Raw genomic sequence first — 17,608 nt, 5'->3', positions numbered from 1 at the left:
ATTAGGCTAATAAAATTTTGCTGTTGGATAAACAAGACTTTATTATGTGTGAAATTTGTAAAATAACACACACCTTGGGTCTGGGTGTTATTGAAACTATAGAGTTATCAAAGCATAGGTGCCTACAGTTAAGCACTGCAATCAGGGGAGACATATGTGACAATATAGTTAAGCTTAACTGCAACTGAATGTCATAAACTTCTGATCATATCATACTGCTTCATAGTTAAGGGCTCAAGAGTCCCTTGGAGTCACTGCTGTGTAAAATGAAGTGATTATCCTTGGCAGTAGATGCTGGGCGTTGGGGTGGGGTCATGGCAAGAGCCCCCACCCCTGTTCCTCCCAAATCTACTAAAATCACAGCAGCTGGTGGCAACAAACTTGAAATCATTCCAAGATTTAAAGTGTATTCAGTCAGCCCAACTACAGGTGCTTTAAAGAATCCCATATTGTCATTTTTCATCACTACCACTTTGGACCATGTGCATGATCTGTTTGCCCACTACTGAGATCTAACTATGGACCTTATTGCACCACTTAAATAACCTAGTTTACCACTTCTGAATTGAAGTGAAATTCATACTGCAGCCAGGTCCTATTGCAAGGATTTTGTCGCCGAAGCAGTCAGGCAAATCCAGCTCAGCTGCAGCCCAGGTCCCCAGCATGCTTTGGCAGCCATTTTTTTAATAACAATATTTTATTAAGCCATTTTTTGAAGTCATAAAGTTCCCGGTTTCAAAATGAGGCTCCTGACGCATGCCTGGGACCCAAGCTACATCTGGGCTGTACTCGCAGCAAAATCCTTGCGATAGGATCTGGCTGCAGTCTGAATTACATTTCAGTTCAGAAGAGGTAAGTCAGGTTATTTAAGCAGTGTGATAAGGTCCTATGAGTGTTTAAACTAAGAGCTTTTAAAAATTGAATATATGCGGTCAGAGCAAGAATTCCTGGAGAATCAATGGCTAGTCTCTGGTGCTGGATATGTCAACTGTGCCCTTTTCTAGAATTGGAAGGCCTAAAGATACTAGTACTTTTGCTGACAACCTCAAGGCTGGACTTCTGGAATGTGCTCTATATTGGGCTACCTTTGTACCAAGTCTGGAAACTCCAGCTGGTTCGGAATATAGCAGCTAGATTGATTATGTGTACATCCAAGAGTGATTACATCACACAGATCTTAAAATCACTCCACTGGCTGCCAATTAGTTTCCAAGAAAAGTATGAAGTGTTGGTTATTACCTTTAAAGCCCTACATGGTTTGGGTCCAGGTTACTTACAGGATCGCCTTCCCCTGTACAATCCACCCTGTATGCTCAGGTCCTCTAGGAAATGTTTGCTCCAACCAGCCAGGACTCCACTGGCAACGGTTTTCCAGAAGACCTTTTAATCTGCTGCAATCCTGAGGCCACAGAACACTCCAGGTCCCCTCCAACGTTTCCACACCACAGAAAGAAAAAAGTCCACAAATAGTACCAAACTGTCCCAAAACTTTCCCTTCTCAACTGTTGCTCCCCAGTTGTGGAATGGTCTCCCCTTGGATTTTTTCTGCTGCAAGTCAAGAAATTGATTTTTTTTTAAAAAAATAAAGCCACTGGGACTTAGGGCCCAAAGAGATAGGCCAAAATAAAGCTGTTTCGGGTCACTTTGGAGGTATGCTGTTTAAATGACACACTCCTCTTAAGAGGCCAGAAGCTGCACCAAAGCTGTCCTCCAGTCCTTTGGACTGGAGCATGGCTTTGGCACAGCTTCCACCCTCTTAAGATCCATGCATCATTTAAACAGCATACTTCCAAAGTGACCCGAAGCAGCTTTAGGTCTGTTTGAAACCTTAGTTTACTTTTAAATATACATGCACATGGTTTTTAATTGTTGTAGCTTTTTAAGCTATTCTATTTTAACCAAGAATTGTTTAAAACTTGCCGTTTTTTCAGCTGTATGATCCTCTAAAATCCCAGGTTAAAGGACAGAAGTAATTTAATGAATAAATAATTTAAATGCATAAAATGGCAAATCATGCCCTCAGGAGACTGTAAGGATATCAATTGCCCTCTATCTACCATTCCTTCCCAGGCTCTCTCCCTTTTGGACAAAAAGATCTTTTTTCTAGAAACTAACCAATCCTTAGCATTTCAAGGGAGAACAAAAATGGCCACCAAACCCTCAGAGGTTTTCTGGATTCCTGTTTGGCTAACAACCAATTCATAGGTGTTCAAAGATATAAACCAGCATGCACCTCTTTTTGACTGTTAGTAAACATCTCTAGGAAAATGATGAGGCATAGTTATTTTGTCTTCTGCTGTGTGCATTCTTCAAAAAAGCTATTTGGTGTACCTATCAAGTTCCTCGACCCACGTAAGTAGTACTCCAGGTGAGAAGGTTGGTAAAGATCATTCCCGTCATGATGATCTCACAGAATAAATTACATACAAGAGAGAAAAGGTAATATGACTTGTTCCAAGTCTGGAGTTTTCAGCAAAACACTAATGGACATAATGTGAGTATGCTTAGCTCTCTTTTCAACCACATCTCAAATGTAAATTAAATTTAAATGGCACATTTAGTGCAGAGGAGTACTGACAGGGCAATTAAAGTAAATTTCCCTTTGGTGTGTACTCCCTGACACTTTGGAGAAAGTTACATTTTATCTCAAATAAATGGTTCAAGGAAATCCACCAAGCACATATTAAAACAGCCACTTGATTCACTGAGTTATTTACTATGTTTGCCCTTTAGGAGCTGTTGATTCTATATTTCCATTTGGAAAAGCTAAATGCCTCAGATCAATCAGTCAAAATTATGCTGGCTACTCCTTCATCCAACCTTCTGTTGTTTTATAACAGGGACCACAGTCTTATTTCAAGGAAAGGCTGACAAATTTACAGCCACAGATGGAGAATTTATGACATTCTTTGTGGCAGGAATGAAAGAAAACCGGATTGAGGAAATGGGCAAGAGAAAGCAGGTATAAGTGGAAAGTATAATCACAGCCACACACTGGGGGTCAGTTTTAATCTCAGATGTATAGAGTCTATCATAATATACCTGTTATAAACATTTTACTTGCAATTGTTTAAATAGTGGAAAACCCAATTAACATGATACAAGAAATGATGGTTGAACATAGGTGGGATGAAAGAATGCAAGGATGGAGTGGTATGCAGGATACAGTCAAATATTAGGCACATCCTGAGCAATCATATCTTTCTTATTCCCGTGCTAGAAACTAAGTTGGGGCAGCTGGTGGGAAATGTGTAAACTGCTACAAGCTGCTCTTTTCCAATTTTTAATAGCTCTCCACTGCAGGTTTTTGCACTACTTTTCGGGGAGCATTGAGTTCTATTTCTGTTGTTAACTGCCCTCATGGCAACCGTGTGGATGAGATATTTCCAAGACTCCCTATCTTCCACTGCTCTGCTCAGTTCCTGGAAACCATACCCGTGAGCTCCTTAATAGAGTCCATCCATCTAGTATGTGGTTTTCCTCTCTTTCTACTTCCCTACACATTTCCCAGCATTATTGCTTTTTCCAGCAAGTCCTCTCTCCTCATGATGTGTCCAGAATATGGCAACCTATTTTTTGTGGGGTTTTGGAGCTATGTTCTGGAAGATTCCTGACATTTCACCAGCATCTGTGACTGGCATCTTCAGAGAATGCTGGTGTGTGTGTGTGTGTGTACGTACACACACACACACACACTGTGTGACCCTTGGTTGAGAGGAATTAATGTACATGTTAATCTCTGTGTTGATCTGTTGTTGAATGGCAAGGCCTCAGGGTGCCTATTTAATTAATGATCCATTGTCTGTTGGGAAATCCCTCTGGCCATGGGTGGTTTTCATTTGAATGGGATCGGTCTTGATTTTGGTGCTTTTCAGGCCAGTTGGCCAAACTTTGTTTACTTTAAAGGTTTCTTCTTTCATATTGAAGTTGTCTAGGTCTTTGTAGATTTCAAGGGATTCCCTGTGCATTCTGACCTGATAGTTGTTGGTATAGTCCAGAATTTCAGTCTTTTCAAATAGAATTTTATGCCCCATATGGTTGATAACGTGTTCTGCTACTGCTGACCCAGTCTGCAGTTTCTCTCATGTTCCTTGATTCATGTTTGGATGCTGCATTTGGTGGTCCCTATATAGACTTGTCTGCAGCTGCATGGTATGCAGTAAACCCCTGCGACCATGAAAGAGTCTCTCCTGTCCTTCACTGAGTGCAGCATTTGCTGGATTTTCTTGCTTGGTTTGTAGATCGTCTGGAGGTTGTGTTTCCTCACCAGTTTCCCTGTTCTCCTTTGAAGTATGGTAACAAATACCTTTCATTTGGGTGGTTGTTTTTCTTCATTCTTATGGGTTTTTCTGGGTCTGGCAGCCCTTCTGATGTCTGAGCTGCAGTAACTAATAGCCTGTAGAACCCAGTCTAGGTGCTTGGATGCATCTTCCAGGGCATGGGGTTCACATCCTTTTTGCCAGTTCTACCAGTGTTTTTATTGTGCTGACTTCTTTGCCAATTGAGAACCATACTGTTTCTCTGTGTTCTATTGTGACAGTAGCCTCTTGTCCTGAGAACAAATTCCTCACCACGACTATCATATGTTTTGGTACTCTCATGTCTTTAAGTATCTTCCACAGTCTTTCATGATCTATGCAGTCAAACACGTTTCTATAGTCTATAGAGAACATGCTGATTTCCTTCTGGAATTCCTTGGTGCACTCCATTAGCCATTGAATGTTTGCAGTGCAGTTCCTAGTGTTTCTTCATTTCTTGAATACTGCTTGGACCTTTGGGATTTATCTCCCCATGTATGGTTGGAGTCTATGTTGCAGAATTTTGAGCATAATTTTGCTTATGTGAGAGATTAGTGCTATAGTCCTATAGTTGCTGCAGTCTTTTGTGTCTCCTTTTTTGTGGATGGGAATGTATATTGATTGTTTCCAAACTTTTGGCTATCATTTTGTTTTCCATATCTGTTGACATATGTTGGTTAGCACTAGAGTTGACTCTTTCAATATGGATTGCAGCAGTTTCACTGGAATATAATCTGTTCCTGGTGATTTTCTTTTTGCCATTTCTCTAATTGCAGCATCGATCTCTCTTTTTAGAATTTGGGATGCATCTTCATATGTCTCTTCATTCCATATATCTTTCATTTTGTCATTGTATTTATATAAGTCTTCTGTGCATTTCATCCAATGTCTTTTTATTCCTTCCTGGTCTCGAATTATGTTATTTTTACTAAATAATAATAATAATAATAATAATAATAATAATAATAATAATAATAATAGGATTATTATATATAGTCCTTGGTTTGAATTTTCATTTGATTTCCTGGATCTTGTGGAATAGATACCTTGTTCTTCCCTTTTTGTTATTGTCTTCTATTTCTCTGCACTGTTCATTGTAGTAGTTTTCTTTATCTTTAGAGGAACCCTGGTGGTGCAGTGATTAAATACCAGTATTGCTGCCATCCATTCACAAACCACAAGTTAGCAAGTTCAATCCCAGCCAGGGGCTCAGGGTCAACTAAGCCTTGTATCCTTCTGAGGTCACTAAAATGAGTACCCAGCTTGATGGGAGCAATTAGCTTACAGTTGTAAACCTCTTAGGGACTGCTCAATGTGGTATGAATCAGTATATAAATGATGCCGCTATTGCTATTGCTGTTGCTACACACTAGCTGTTGTTCTGTTGCATTCATGGTTCTAAGTATTTCCTATCTCCCCTTGGTTTTGTTTCTCTTCTTTCCTTTATTGATTGTAGCATTTTACTGTCATCCATGGTTTCTTCTCTTTCTTTTTCGTTTTCTTTTTGGAGCTCTATGGTCAGAAGGAAAGAGCAGTAAAGCTCCATCATGGGGCAAGAACTCAATTTGTAAAAATTTGGGGAAAAGCAGAGATCACACAATAGTTTTTAAATATAACTGATGAGTTTATATCTCTAAGATGAACTGCAACCACAATTATAGTTACTTTCCTATTTCTGTTTCTCAAAAGTAAAAAAATGGCTACTTATATGGGTTTTTTTTTAATTGCAAAATTCCTTCTCCATCATTTATTGAGGCCAAACCTCTGAATCTATAGAAAAATCAGAGATGGAAAGAATATTGAAAGATTTGGGGTGGTGGGCAATGGGTGCATCTACATTGTGGAAGTAATGCAGTTTGATACCACCATAATTCCATCCTATGCTGTAGCTCCATCCTATGGAAGACTGGGATTTGTAGCATTACAAGGTCTTTAAGCTTTTCTGCTCAAGAATGCTGGTGCCTCATAAACTGCAAAACTGTAGGATGGAGCCATGGCATTTGAAGTGGTGTCAAATTGCATTATCTCTACATTGTAGCTGCACACCCAAAAAGGGGGCTTTTCAAGAGCCAGAATCCATCAAAGAGAAGAATTTTCCTGGAACCCCATTTTTCTTTCTCCCCTTCAAACCTGCAAATAGGCTCAAGAAACCCTGTCCCACCAAAAAACAAACAAACAAACAAACAAACAAAAACAAAAAAACAAAAAAACAAAACACTACTACTTTTTTCCTGCCATCAAGTAGTGATCAAATGAAGGGCAAGGGGCAGCTAAGGATCACCATTGCCTGTTCCAATAGCCAGCACATGCTGAGGACATGATACTCTGGGAGCTCTGGGCAACCCCCAGGAGTTCCCAATGATGCCTGCATCATTGTGTGATGATCATCACTTAGCTCTCCTCTCACAGAGGCCACTATATGGCTACGTTGGAAGGTGGAAGAAAGGGTTATGACAGAAGGTTTGTAACTGTCACCTTTGCCAGGGTGAACCCAATCCTGACTCAACTTCCTCCCACCATCCCTGCCAACCACTGAATAGCCATGGCAAAGGAAGAAAGCCAAGACACAAGTTCACTGCTGGCTACATTCTGACATGGCTGTCAAAAGCCACCTTCACTCAGTTTCTGCCTGTCTACTCCTGCTAGCCACTACATGACCATGTCTAGGGGAGCGAGATGGAGGATAGCTGAGCAAGGATCAGTTAGCCAATGCACAATAATCCACATATGTTTTCTGGCACCTCCAAAGATCTCGAAGAATGTGAACTTGGAAGCTTTTATGGCCAGCATCTATAGTTTCTTGTGGGTTTTCTGGGCAGTATGACCATGTTCTAGAAGAGACAAGAGAAACTCTCTCACAACGACAGGTGTTTAACGCATACTATGCAGCTGTGGACAAGTCTACATAGGGACCACCAATCGCAGTATCCAAATATGAATGAAGGAACATAAGAGACACTGTAGACTGGGTCAGCCAGAAAAATCAGCTGTAGCAGAACACGTTATAAACCATCCTGGGCATAAAACGCTATTTAAAAACACTGAAATTCTGGACCATGCCAACAACTATCAGGTCAGAATGCACAGGGAAGCCATTGAAATCCACAAACACTTGGACAACTCCAACAGCAAAGAAGAAACCCTTAAAATAAACAAAGTTTGGCTACCAGTCCTGCAAAATAGCAAAATCAGAACTCAGCAAATGCAAATGAGAAACCACTCAGGGTCAGGGGCTTTCCCAGCAGACAATGATCACTAATTAAGCAGATGCTAATCCCCTTTGTATATCCTCCCACCCTGAGGCCCTGCTATCAACAACAGAACAATACACATATTAACCTGGGAATCACTCCTCCCTACCCAGGGTCACACAGTATTTATATACCCACTCTCTTCCATGCCATTATTCTCTGAAGATGCCAGACACTGATGCTGGTGAAACATCAGGAAAAAACTCTTCTAGACTATGGCCGTACAGTCCGGAAAACCCACAAAAAACTATCCCAAAGAATGATGCTTGCTACTGGAGCCAGCAACTATCCACAGCTGTCTCTTACCACCAATCTTTGGTTACTACATAGCTGTCTTGGCAGAGCAGGAAAAAGTGGACCCTGTGAGTAAGTCTTCAAAAACTTAACAGGTTGCCAAGATGGTCCTGTCATGGGGAGAAAAATAAATTAAATGATTTGTTCTCCTCTGCCAGAACAAATGATTTAAACAAGCATCAAGAGTTGCAGTTATAAAGAGGAATGAATGAAGTTATCTCTTCTTATGTTACTATCATAATGCAATTTTACCCCTGTCATTGTAAAAAAAAAGAGCTAGTTGAAACTAATTATTTATTGATAAATTGTTTCTTTCTAGCTGTGGAGGAATAATCCACCTTATTATCCATGACAGGAATGGATGGCTCATTTTTTTTTCTGGTCTGTATCAATTCTGCACGTGTTCATTCTTAAGTCCTTATCATCTGGTTTCTGTATTCTTTAAAATCCCAAAGTTCACTTTTTCGCAACAATTTTAAAAATATATTTGTACATGGCTTAACAAGATACAATTTGTATTTGTACTTGGGTGCCCTTTCTTACCAAGACCTGTCTCAAATTTTGAAGAAATACAAAACCAGATAGATAAATGCTCAAACCCATATATTTGTCTAGATGTGAACCAGGACAGTCAGCAGAAATATGTAAATTCATAAATTCCTCACTTGTCCCTAGTATATGAAGGCCATTTTGTGCCTCTTCCTCATGCCTCATCTTCTTCTGCAGATATCTGTGGCCCAAAACTGACTATTCATCCTACTAGAGTAGACCCACTGAATAAATAAGGATTTAATAAATTAACGCAAGTAAATTCCAGTGATTCAGTTGGTCTACTGTAGGTGGGACTAGAGGATTTGGAGTTAGGCCAATAGATCCTGTCCTCCCAAGAAAGCTACATGGTCAGTGCTCTTGAGACATTCATACCTTCTCAGACCATCTGCAGGCCATTCCATAAACATCTTTGGGCTTCTTTGGCTGGCTGTCTCTACCTGTCCAAAGAATCAGTTTTCTTTGAGTATGTTCAGATGATAGATGAAAACACTGTTATTTGAAAAAAGAATTTTACAGTACTGCTCACTCATGATTTTGGGAGCTGTTGCTTTGGTTTGTCATGCTGACACTACCATATCTTGGGCGATACTGTTTATTATTTTTGTATGTTTGAAAATGAATTTGAATGCCCTGTTGGGATGGAAAGTGCAAAGGGCAGTTATTTCATATGTAAAGAAAAAGGGAAGAAAAATCACTTTAAAATCTTAGACTCACAAGAGAGCACACCTCAATCTTACATCCCTCCCTCATACCTAAGCTGTATTAGCAATGCAGCACATAAACAAAAATGTAGTAAGAGAAAACTAACAGCCTCTTTCCCCAAGGACAGAACAGTAAAAATATTTTATTTTTAAATAAGAATATTATTAGATTTATTTTCCTCCAGCCTTATCAGTGTACTAATACTTCAGCTTGTGACACTTCGAAGTCATACTTCTGTTACAATGCTTTAGGGATATTCTCCAAGGTACTTTGTCTCCATAATATTTATCACTATTTTAAGATTACTGGGATGACAGTAGTCATTTTGCTTGGGTTCTTTCATGATCATGGCTAGGCATTTGTCCTATTCCAACAACATAAGAATGAATATGATGGCTGAGGTTGCATTCACTGGTTCTGTCCTCATGCATTCCTTCTAAGTTTTGAACAGATCTTATAGATGAATATACTCTATGCGCACAGGATGTGTGAAATTACATGGTAAAATGAACACTTGGAAGTTGGAGGGAGAGATTGGTTGGGAGGCATGATCCCAACTCAAGAATTCACTTGGAATGGATTCAGTTTAAAACACATCAGTCTTCATGGCTAGACCTCATTGTCTGTATCTCTGTTTGACTAAGGGGCTATACAGACAGGCAGCTAAAAGCCACCCATCTTTGCCCCTGGTCAGTGCCACAGCAACCACATGCTGTGGCACTAACCCGCTACCTAAAAAGAAGCCGCTCTAGGCAGCTTCTTTAAAGAGGTGCCATTATGGCGCTTGTGCACTATCATGATGCCCCTTCTGGCCCTACCTAGCCCTAGTTTTGGCCACAGACCAGCACAAAGTGCTAGTCTGTTTAGGTTCACCATGCCTCATTATCCTCTAGAGAGCAGTCATTTAGTGTGTCAGAAGGATGGAGAAGCGGGATGGAATGGGATGGAGGGAAGCTTCCCTTTCTTTTGACCTACACCAATTAAAAGTAAGAAGATATAGGAGTATATTTGAAGGTTGGTGGTCTAATCTGAAAGCCTTTTGGCTAGAAGGAAAGATCACAGTGATAGATAGTGGGGTGATTTAGGAATTTCTCTCTGGTTCAGATTTTAATCAGGTTTTACAACTCACTTCAAAAAGCGTACAAAATTCATTTCTGAATGAGGCTCAAAAGAAATCAACAGTACTAGTAACTCCAGAATGACTTCATAAACAAACTTTAGAAAATATAAATCAAATGGAAGTTCCTCTATCTTTCTCTGAAGATGCCAGCCACAGATGCTGTCGAAATGTCAGGAAGAAACTCTTCTAGAACATGGCCACATAGCCCCAAAACCCCACAAAAAACTATGGATGCTGGCCATGAAAGCCTTCGACTCCACATTCCTCTACTGGTTTCCACAACAATACCTCCCCCCTCCCTAAGAACACCAAAAATGCAGAAAACAGTTTATGTGCAGGTTTGTAAACTTGCACTGAAGCACCATTGAGGAGAAGCTGTTATTAAAGATACAGTTTGGCATGAGGAATCCCATAAATGGTGGTTATTATCATGCCTCAAAATTGGCCAAATAGAGTCAGCTTGGTCTAGTAGTCTGAGTGTTGGGCTAGGACTTTTGAAAACCAGGATTTAAAAATGCCCACTCAGCTGTAGAGACCCACTCAGTTACCTTGGGCAGGTCACACTCTTTCAGCTTCAGAAGAAATCTTGCTACAAACACCCTAGGATAGAATCACCAGAAGTCAGAATTGACTTGAAAGGATATAACAAATTTACTAAAACATTTCCTAACACCACATCTTTTTCTGTAGAAATATCTGTTAGTCTTAGAAATATGGAAATCCCCTTGCTTAATTTCTCAACAGTACAGCTTCATTGTCCAAAAATGTTACCCAGACTATTAAAATAAATGATCAAAATATTGAGTTCTACAACCCTACCAATGAAATATTAAGTTTCCAAAAGGAAAAGACTTATTTCAATGGATCTCTTGTAGTTTCAGCTAGAAGCTCAACTAAAAAAAATGTATATATCTTCAAACCACAAGGCTGAGAAAGATTGGTGCTACTATATTCAGTGAACCTTTGCCCACACATACAGTGAAACTCTCACGGGAGAAAGAGATTTGCACACTAAATTTCAAAAAAAGAAGAAGCCTTTTCTGACTTGCAGAAGAAAACATTTTACTGTGCTCTAAACTTTTATTTTCCCAGCTGCAAAATGATTTTATTAAGAGAGATAACTTTTAAGTCTGCCAAATTACATGGTAATGCCTGGCAGAGCTCTAGTTGGAATGATTACACAGCTATCACTGATTCTTTATAATGATTTGTAACCAAAATTGTTATGGAACTTGGTGAAAAAGTCCCATTTTGAGCTGTTGGACCATGCAAAAGTTTTAGGAATTGTTGAAACAGGCCTATTTTCTCTACTAAGTGACTCGCAAATCCAGGTTTTCAGAAGTTAAGAGTTTGATTCCCTGCACAACCATGAAATCCACCTTGGGCCACACTCTCTTAGCCCCCAAAAATCCAGTGATAGGGTCACCCTAAGTCAGAAATGACTACAAGGCACACAACAACAAAGGGGAAGAACTGGCTGAACATATACAGGGTTTCTTTCCCTTCTGATGAGAAGTGGCTTTTCAAAACAAAGCAATACTACTGAATCCTAAACCAGCTAGATTTTGGGCTGAATTCTCTGTTGAGAAAGATACATTTTCAGGCCAGGCTTCTCAACCCTTTTAAAGAGAGATCATTCTCTTCTGTTTATTTGTGTTCCTTATGCTATGAAAATGTAGTCCTTCTGAGCTTTCCCAGTTAAGGGCAGATTTTTGTACGAATGTTTCCATGCCTCTTTAAAAACCACATATCATACAGGAAGCAGGATGACAACAAAAAAACTTTTGATCATACAATTTTCTTTCTGGCTTTCCATCCTTCTGTTCTGATAATTTGCTAAGATGATAAAATCCTGTCCAGGCCATTAATTTCGGAGCAGTTGGCTACCCTAATGCCCTCCAGCCTGGACATATGTACCCTGCTTGATATACTAACCCCTGGGTTTGTTTGTTTGTTTTAAAAAAAAAAGATGCAAGTACTTTACCTTTTGTACTTAACATGCACTCAATCTTACCCTCCATTATAACCCTGACAGAATCATTAATTTCAGTCAGTCAGTCATTTAACCAAAACAGCTCTCAAGTGACCTCAAAATAACATATAATCAGCAGAGAACCAGTCACAACAACAATCTTTAGATCCTCTTGGAAAGGAAAATTAAGCCAACTATGTGTGGCTTGGGGCACTCTAAGCTGTAAATCTCTCTTTTCTGATCTCTTCATATAGATGAAAGCGCTAGGGCCGCTCTGGATTACACAGAACAATTATATGTTCTAAAAACTCAGGGAATCCGCTTTCAGACAGCCCTAATCACTACCAATTAACCACTTTTTTTTCTGACATCCTGTAATAACCACACCGATTCCTGCAAACACCTGAGTGAGGCTTTAGGCAGCCAATCCTTGCTTGTAATGAAGACTTATGCAAGTTTTTGTTTTTAAACACCTCTCCTTTATTATTTATCAGCCATTCTAAACAGTGGTCACTTTTGTCAATGCTGAGGGCCACTTCGTCTACATCTGAATGGTTTTCAAAAGTAAGTGAACGAGGATAAGGGTTTAATTCTTGTTCATTTACATTGGTATTCTGCTTTTTTCCCAGGGAACGTCTTGGAAGGAATACAGAGAATGGATGAGGAAATCTGCCACATTGTCACTGTTTTCTGTAGTCAGTTAAAAACAGCCTTAACTTCTTCCAGTCTTGAATATAAGGATTATGAATGCTAGTAACTTTCTTTTTAATAAAATGAACTTAAATTAAAATCCCCATTTGCACTGACCAATATTCCCAGCATGGAGAGGACTTTGTTGTTCCTTTGTACCATACAGGTGTTAAAGAGAGGAGCCTATCATTAAAAAAAAAGAGGTGGCAGCCTAAATTCATCACTATTGTGGTAGAATGTTGTTGTTGTTGTTGTTGTTGTTGTTTGTTGTGTGCCTTCATTTCTGACTTATGGCAAACCTAAGGGGTCATGGGTTTTCTTGGCAAATTTCTTCATCCTCTGAAGCTGAAAGAGCGTGACTTGCTCAGAAGGTCATCCAGCGGATTTACATGGCCGAACTAGACTTTTTCATGGACCTTTGGGACATATCTCTACTTTTCCAAGTCCAACACACTCCTTATGTTACTACACAAGATGTAATTTCATTCTTTTCTTTTTTTCCCCCTATTCTCTGCATCATTTCAGTTCCTCAGATTTACTACATAAAATCAATTTAGGCACTAGAGAAAACCATGGTTTGCACAAATCACAGTTTAGAATTCAAGCTATAATTTAAGATTCTATAACTCCAAGAAGAAACTGGGAAAACCACCTCTGAGACCCTATACAGACTGACAGAAAGCGCCTGCCTGTGGACAGAGTCAGGGCTCAGCATCCTGATAACACTTGCCCTAACTCTGCCCCATGCTGCCATTCTGGTGCACGCCAGTCCAGACAGTGCACATCATCATGACACGCCTCTGGCGCTGTGTCCAAATGAAGCAGCACCGAAGGGGTGCCATAGAGCTGCAACTATGCGGCTATGGCGCCCCTTTCAGGGCACAAAAAGGAGCTGCTTTTGGTGGCTCCTTTTTGCACCCTCCAGAGGCTGGTTCAGGGCCACAGTGTGAGGTTGTTACGGCCCTAATTCAGCCAGGAAAGGGGCAGCTGCAGACCACCCTGAGTCACCATAAGTCAACAGATGACCTGAAGGCACACACACACACACACACACACACACATAAACTTAGGGCTGCTTGTGAGTTTTAATTTTTTCATCTGCTCACTGCTCAACTTTGTATTGAACAAAGTCTACTGTACCAGAAGTGACTGAAGCTACAAATGCAGCTATGGCTTGTCAAACCTTAAGAAACCATAGTTAATCATCCTTAATCATTGTTTGGCAGAGTCAAAATTAAGTCACAGTAAATATTAATATTGATGATGATGATGATGATGCGTGAATTGAAAATTTATTTTAAAATCGTAAATACCAGATCACTATTTTTTTAAAGTTCTGAAATATACAAATAAAGATCGACATCTAATATTCACAATCTCTGTGTTTGCTGGGGAATATATCAGTTACCAGGAATGTAAATTCAGCATTACCTCTGAGCTGCTCTGCTTAAAACGAAATATCCTCATAATACTATACAATTAATATTCCACACCTCAGGCTAAACACAACTGCTACTTTATAAAGAACTGCCTGAATATGTAGCGAAGAAAAATACCAAGTGTCTGGCTATAGCATTAAAGAGATCCACTCAATAAATGTTGCATTATCAGTAGTTATTTTTAATAGATGCATACTGTATTAATAAAAACTACACAGAATGCAAGATTAAAGGGTATGTTTTGCTAAGATGACAATAAGGACCATTTTAATAATAAGTCATATTACACAGGAGCCCTTGGAATTATGGGATTGCACACATTTTCATATTTTTGGCAGTCTTGCAGCAATAAGCCTCATTTTATTGGAAAATTCTGAAGTGTATATTCAGTGAACTATGTGCCTGGAAACATTAATTAGAAACACAGCTCAGTGCAGTCAACAGAGTCACAAACCATCTGTACAAATGTGCGTATAGCATGTAGATGTATATAAAATTACTATACACACACTGTTTGAGGATGTGCTTGTTTTGTGCTCTCGATTTCTGTAAAAAGTTAGAAGATCTAGGAAGCAATGTGCCTCTTTTTGTTTCCTTTGACAGAGAAAGTTTCATGGAAATGTATGGGATTTTTGTAATATTTATTTATAAATATACAAATAAAGCTTATATTCAAGGAAAACTAGCAGGTATTCTGGGAATGTAGCAGATTCAGTACCCCACATTTGCTCTTCAGAGGAAGTAATATGCAGTCAAGGTACCTCCACCCAACTCATAGTCTTTCTTTCTCTTTCTCTTTTTCTTTTCCAAACAACAGAGTTGTTTCTATAGACAAAACCCGTTTTTATGTCTTTTTACAACCCGTCCAATCTGATTCAGAACCTGACTCTATTTTTCAGCTCAAGCTTTTTTTTTCTTAGTGTTTCTCCCTCCCCCCTTTTTCCAAGAACATATGTGGTTATATTTTTATTTTATTTTTAATATGGGAAGAAGTGCTTCATTTCTAAGTACTTCTCCCAAATTCCAAATTCTGAATGAGCTGCACTCTCCTGCAAATTTTCTGTGTTCAGTATCATATAGGTAGGTCTTTGAGTTGAGGCCTGTTGTTGGTCTTCTTCACAAGGCCTTTTAATAATATAAGGCCTAAATTCTGACCATCCTTAGATATTTCCCTGTTGCAATTACCATAGAAATATACAACAAACCCTGAAACAAGGGCTACTTATTACAGGGACAATTATAGGCTTGCCTTTGGCCCATCTTATCTCTCTTCATGCTTAGAGGCTGGAAACATCACTTTAAAATGTAACATGTTAGTGTTATATTATCCAAAATTCAGTCTTCGTTATTTGGAAGCCACTATCAAAATAATAATAATAATAATAATAATAATAATAATAATAATAATACTTATGAATTATTTTTAAAACAATTTAAAAAATACAAAAGACGACACCTCACCGTTAATTAATGAGTAAACATTAGTTGCTTAATCAATTGTGACATGAACCATTTTGATCTCTAAATGATTAAAAGTAACAAAGTTGGTTTTCATTGTAAAAAGAGGAGGAAGCGCATGAGTAATGAGTGAGATCATTATTTTTAACTTGTGACGTCAATGCTCCAGATTACATGCTATCAATGATTTACCATCCTACAGTTGTGCATGCCTAGCAAATAACAAAGTACCTCCCTCCAAGCCTTTCCAGGGTACGTTTTACTTTTGAAGTTGGATCAAAGAAGTACAATTAATTAATTTAACCTGTTGTTTACCAGACTTGTATGCACACCAATACTTCAACTACCCAAGAAAGTAATTAGCATGCATATGTGTGTGTACACACACACATACACACACACACACACATATTGCACATTTGTGTCTCACCTCTGTCTTACAAAACTGGCTGCCCCCATCTCCAATTAGCTATTTCACAACTCTACAAAGTGATGTTCATGTACCATGAGAACACTCCCTAACAATGAGCTCCTATCAGATGACCACTGTCAACTATTAACCAGAAATCCATTTTTAAAAAAAGAATAGTCAGCAAACACTAACTAAAAGGTATTGCTATGACTTCCATACACCAAGTTGAATACTGTAATACGCACACAATGTTCTGCAGCTAATCTAAATCATATCAGAAGTGGGAGTTGAAAAATTCAAAAGAGATAAAACTCATTAGTTGGCAGTATTGTCAGCCAACAGGGAACTTGAAGACACAAACACACACAAAGAGGCAGAAGAATATAAAGGATCTGCGAATTGTCCTGCATGGCATTGACGAGTAGTGGTTCTTGAACAAGGAAATTACAAAAGAGAAACATGTGAACTGGGTTATACAGTGGACCCTTGATATCCAATAGGGGTTGGTTCCAGCATCCCATGTGGATACCAAAATGCATGGATGCTCAAGTCCCACTAAGTACAATGGCATAGTAAAATGGTTTCCCTTATATAAAATGGCAAAATCAAGGTTTGCTTTTTGGAATTTATACTTTTTTTTAATACCTGCAAACTGTGTATGCTTGAATCTCTGGATGAAGAATCCATGGATATAGAGGGCCAACTGTATTCCCATTCTTATCAATGTCTGATCCCAGGTATGAGGATTCTTTTACTATTTCTATTTCCTCATTGTCTAGGTTGAATTTGTGTAGATTTTCTGTGATCATTATTTTTGTTTTCTTCATATTTAACAGTAACCCTGCCTTTGCACTTTACTCCTTGATCTTTCTTAATAGTTGTTCCAGGTCTGCGAGGTTTCAACTAGTATTATGGTGTCATCTGCATATCTTAGACTGGGGTGAAGAAGACAGGCTGGAAGGAGCGGCAAGAAGCCACAGGGCTGCAGAAAAAACATACCGCAGCCCAAAGGGTACCTCCTCCTGTGACTTTTCACAGGAGTGGAAAAGATACAGTTCTTTTGGGGCTGATTTTGGGCCAACTTAGGTGGCCTTGGCATGGCCCTGGTGCAGCTTCCGGGTGCTCCAGGGGTGTGCATCATGTAAATGCCATGCACTTAGAGTGGCCAGAAGCCGCCCCATCTGCCAATCTGTTTTGGGCCATTGTTGCTATTACTTCCTCCTATTTTCACTCCTTCTCCTGTGTCCAAGCCTGCTTTTCCTACAGTAGGTTCTGCATATAAGTTGAATAGGTAGGGTAATAAGATGCAGCCTTTTCTGGCCCCTTTGTCAATTGGGAACCATTCTGTTTCTCCGTGTTCTATTCTGACAGTATCCTTTTGTCCTAAATACAAATTTCCCATCAGGACTATCAGATGTGT

General features: G+C 39.3%; 1 protein-coding gene across 1 annotated transcript in view; it reads right to left on the bottom strand.

The window, feature by feature from the left end:
- Nucleotides 1-17,608, bottom strand: part of LRMDA (leucine rich melanocyte differentiation associated) — a 939,296-nt gene that overhangs the window by 280,913 nt on the left and 640,775 nt on the right. The window lies entirely within an intron of this gene.

This window comes from Sceloporus undulatus, chromosome 3, assembly GCF_019175285.1.
Source record: "Sceloporus undulatus isolate JIND9_A2432 ecotype Alabama chromosome 3, SceUnd_v1.1, whole genome shotgun sequence".
NCBI classification, from domain to species: domain Eukaryota; kingdom Metazoa; phylum Chordata; class Lepidosauria; order Squamata; family Phrynosomatidae; genus Sceloporus; species Sceloporus undulatus.
Note: the sequence above shows the minus strand (reverse complement) of the source record. Positions and strands in the feature narration are given on the sequence as shown.